Source organism: Chrysochloris asiatica, unplaced genomic scaffold, assembly GCF_000296735.1.
Source record: "Chrysochloris asiatica unplaced genomic scaffold, ChrAsi1.0 scaffold00015, whole genome shotgun sequence".
NCBI classification, from domain to species: domain Eukaryota; kingdom Metazoa; phylum Chordata; class Mammalia; order Afrosoricida; family Chrysochloridae; genus Chrysochloris; species Chrysochloris asiatica.
In genome coordinates this window covers 14,521,722-14,526,843 of record NW_006408533.1, presented here as the reverse complement: position 1 = coordinate 14,526,843, position 5,122 = coordinate 14,521,722, and positions in this window count along the sequence as shown.

Sequence of the window (5,122 nt, the reverse complement as noted above, 5' to 3'; positions counted from 1 at the left end):
ACTGAGTAGTATCCAATCTGTCTAGGCGGGGCTGATTAAGTGAAATGCAGATAGGTCTCTTGTGATACAATACTGAATAATTGTTATCAGGACTGATTGTGAGGGTTGGAAATGTACAGGTAGACATTTTATAGCAAGGAGGGGAGTGATTAACTTTTTAGTCTAGGAGCGGAGGTCTCCAGGACCATCAATGGAGAAGAGTGGAGAGTGGGACCCTACCCAAAGAAGCTGTGATGCCTGAGATGGAGGCAGAGAAGATGACGTGGAGAGATGGAGCAGCTGGGGACTTTAGATCCAGAGAGGGAAAGGGGCTGTGTGCTAACGACCAGGGAGGTGTGGGGAGCAGACTTGCAGGGTATACCCTTTGGTTGGTTGAAGATGGAGGGGATTTTAACCATGGCAATGAAACGATATACGATAGAATGAATGTAAAACTAATGTTCTCCCATGTAAACTATCACATAATTCACAATAAAACATTTTTTTTTAATGTCTTTAAGAATTATATCAACTACACAGGGTAGATAGGGATGGGCAATTTGAACATTGGCTATCCAAAATGGGGGGCTACAAAGGCAAAAAGGGACTGGCTTACAAACTTTCAAGAGGGAGCCTAGATCCAGAGGGCGCGGAGGAAGGCAGAATCTCCATGGAGTAATATCTAATCTGTCTGGGTGGGGCTGATGAAAGGAGATGGGGATGGTACTCATGTGGTACAATAGTGAATAACTGCTACCAGGACTGACGATGGTTGGAAATGTAAAGGTAGATATTTTGTAGCAAAACGAGGGGAGTGGTTGACTTTGCAGTCCAAGGGAGATGAGTGGAATACAAGACCCTACCCAGAGAAGCAGTGACACCAGAGATACAGGGCAGAGACCATTACGTGGGGAGAGGGAATGGCTGGGGGCTCTAGACCCAGAGAGGGAAAGGAGCTGTGTGCTGACAACCAGGGGGAAGGCTTGCAGGGTATACCCTTTGGTTGGCTGATGATGCATGGAGGGGATTGCAACCATGGCAATGAAATGATATACGATAGGATGAACGTAGCTCATGTTGTCCCAAGTAAACTATCACATAATTCACAATAAAATATTAAATATATAATATATATATATATCACTATAATAAATGAGTGAAATAACACTGATAAGCAACTAATTCGATAAAACTATAATACAGTCAACTATCACCTCCCTTTTGCTATCTCCTCCCTGTGTAGTGCTGTATAATAAGCCCTCAACTGCAACATCAGTCTGAACCTCAAAGTCAGAGGTTCAAATCCACCAGCTGTTCCTCGGAAACCCTATACAGGGATGCTATGAGTCAGAACCAACTTGACGACACTTAACAATTACAACATAATTACATTGGGCTCCTGGTATGGCACTATAGATAAGCACTGGACTGCCAGCCACAAGATCAGGGGTTCAAATCTATCAGCTGCTCCTCAGAAACCCCATACAGCATCACTATGATTCGAAACCAAACAAAAAGCACTTAACAAAAAAATTATATTGGAGTCCACGTGCAGCACTGTAGGATAAGCACTAGACTGTTAACCTCAAGGTCAGTGGTTCAAACCCAATGTTTACTACTAGAAAACTCTATACAGGGTTACTATGACAACAATAACTATGTCCCTGGGGTTGGAATCTACCCAGAGGCACCTCAGAAGAAAGATCTAGTAATCTGCTTTCAAAAAATCACTGTCATTAAACATCTTATGAGCAGTTCTACTCTCAGGAGTCCTGGTGTGGCGCTGTAAGAAAATGCACGGGACGGCAAGGTCAGTTTGAATCATAAGATCAGTGGTTCAAACCAACCAGTCACTCCTCGGACACGTTACAAAGGGGTTGCTATGGGTCGGAACTGATTCCACACCACTTAACAACAACAATGCTGAAACGAATGGAATTGCTATGAGTTGGGACTGACCCAACAACAAGTGGTTAGCTTTTCAATAATCCCATTAATACAATCCATGTGACACACAAGGAACCCTGTTGGTTCAATGGTTAAAGCACACTACTACTAACCAAAAGTTCAATGGTTCAAACCAAGCAGTAGCTCCACAGGAGAAAGCTGTGGCAGTCTGCCTCTGTGAATTGTGTGGCCTTTGAGACTCTATGGGACAGTTGTACTCTATCATTCAGGGCCACTGTGAATCAGAACCAACTTGATGCAGTGCTTAATATGACACTCGCTCTTTCTTATCAGCCAACTTGTGCTGTCAAAGAAAATTTCCAGACCTTTCAACATCTGCATCTGAGATCACATCTGTAATCTGTTGTAGTTAACAAATATGCCGGACATAAATGCATCTCTGTGTAATGTATTAGTGTTTCTTTCAGTCCATTTTTATAGTGTCTGAAATCTTACAATTCCCCCAAAATCTATTTATCCGACATGACAGCTAAACTATGTGGCATTACAAATTTTTTAAAAATACTCATCTCAGTTAAATGTCATTATTTTTAGCTGCAGAGTATTTGTTCAAGCTTATAAAGTTATTTTGAAATCATTATTCATTGTCCCGCTGCTTGGTGCCCCTTTTTATTTTGTGATATGCACACATCTGACAAGCATGATTTTGATGTATTCCTCCAAGTGATTCATTATCAAGCTGACAAACGGAAAACAAAGCCCTGTGGCTGCCACTGGGACCTTCTTTCAGATTGATAGTGACTAGTCAATCAATATACTTTTGCCATTGATGCTACAAATTCATTTAATTATACTATTGCCCAGTTCATAATTGTCCATCACTTCTAAAAGACTTCCATAATAGACTTATGTCAAATGATGGGCTGAAATTTAGCTCCAATAGAAACATCTTCCTGATCTATAAGTCTAGTAATTCTATCAAAAATAAATTAATCTAGTTTGGCATGAATTAATTTAAGAGAATCCATCATGCCTTCCAGGGATCACTACTTTCATTTCTAAATGCTCACAGACATCTGTTTAATAATCCACTCTTGAATTTTGCTTACAATTGAGATAAAACTCAATGGTTTGTGATCTTGATTTTTCTCTCTTGCCATTTTAAGAATAAATGACAGAAGCAACTTCTTACAGAGCAGTTATTCTGCATCACACATTATTTTAATATGCAGATAAACTCACTGAATTCTAACAACAGCTCTGTCAGGTAGGGACTACTGTTACACACTCATTCCACACATGACAAATGAGGTAACTAAGTTAATTCAGGTGGCCAGACACAAAGGAATCCTGGTGGCATGGTGGGCTGGGCAGGCTAAACACAAGGTATGCAATTCAAACCTGATAGCATCTTCAAAGGGGAGGATGAGGCTGTTTGCTCCCATAAAGATATATAGTTTCAGAAATCCTATATAGGGTTTCTATGAGTCAGAATTGACACAATGTATAACAGGCACACATATAATAGGTGAAGGAATCACGATTTCAACCCCAGGAGTCTGGACCATTATCCAACTACAGCTTTGTATTACTTTCCTGCTCACTGTGACCCTTCCTGTGACTATCGGCCACACATCCTCATCGTATCTGCAAATACTCTCATGTTTTCTTGTCAAGCTCATATTTCATTTCTTATCCCATCCAAGACACAGTGAATATGGCTTCACTGTGTCATTTGCCTTATCATGCTTCCTTTAAAAAAAAAAAAAAAGACTGCACTAGTTTACAAGAGACAAATACAATAAAATGATTCAAAAATAAGAAATCATGCTTGATGATAAACCTGGTGTGAATGTAGTCTAGAATACTGTCCTAATTTCATGCACTTAAATTGTAGACACCAACATCAGTCAATTAACTCCCATTAGTTGGTCAAAGGAGATAATGGATTTCCTATTTCCAAACTGTTAAGAGAACTTTTTCATCTAGAAATTTATATACAGATATTGTATATCACTATATAACATAAATGACCAGTTATCAAGAGCAAACATAGAAAATACTTTGCTGTGTAATCTCCCATAAAAAGCTAAACATAACACAAAATATAATTGAGAATATTAGGTGAACCAATTCAAGCAGATAATTTTCCCAAGGTTTAATATAATCCACACAGATCATATACTGTAACAGCAGCATAGAAGGGGTCCTGGTAACGTAGTGGGTTACAAGCTGGACAGCTTGCTAACTGCACAGTAGTTTAAATCAACCAGTCACTCTGCAGGAGAAAGATGAGGCTTTCTGCTCTCATTAAAATTTGTTGTCTTATTGTTGTCGTTGTTACTAAGTGCCATTGAGCTGGTTCTGACCCAGAGTAACCTTGTATAGGGTATCCAAGGAGCAGCTGGTGAGCTTGAACTGCTGACCTTGCAGTTCAAATGAACTTTGCAGTCCAAAGCGTTCACCCACAGCGCCATACCAGGAAACCCTATAATGGGTTGCTATAAAATGGAAGAGAGTCCGTACAGTGGGGGAGTGAGATGGATACATATGTTATTGGTTTCTGTCTGACTGATCTCAACTCCTGGAAAACTCACATGCAGAACAACTCTTAAAGCCAGATTTGCAGGAAGCAGGAGTAGCACCACATTACAAAAAGCAAGGTGCATCAAGTGCATATTTTCCATGTCTAGGAGACTAAATTTCTATCCAACAGTGATAGGCATGGACAAAGGAAAACATTTTGAAGTAGAAATTATATTTATCATATATATCACACTCATGTAAATAACAGGCACACACATATCATGCAATAGAATGTATAAATGTAAAAGGTTGTTGTTAAGTGCTGTCAAGTTGGTTCTGACCCATAGCAACCCTGTAAAGGGTTTCCAAGGAGTGACTGGTGAGCCTGAACTACCAAACTCGCAGTTCAAACCAACTTTGCAGTCTAGCTCATTAGCCCAAAGCGCCACACCAGGATTCTAGTTGGTGTCCTTTTTGGTTGAAGCCATCTGTTGGAGCCAATCTGCCTTTAGCCATTTATTTTACAGAAATCCACAGGCCATCCTGCATGTTTATTGACACTTTGCCAAAACAGTTTGCTAATTTTGTAACTTAAAAAATACATACATAATACAAAGTCTAAGAAACAAGGCAGTTAAATGCATGAGGTACATACAGACCATAAAATAATACATGTTGTTGTCTGTTAAGTGCCATATGTTGTTGTTGT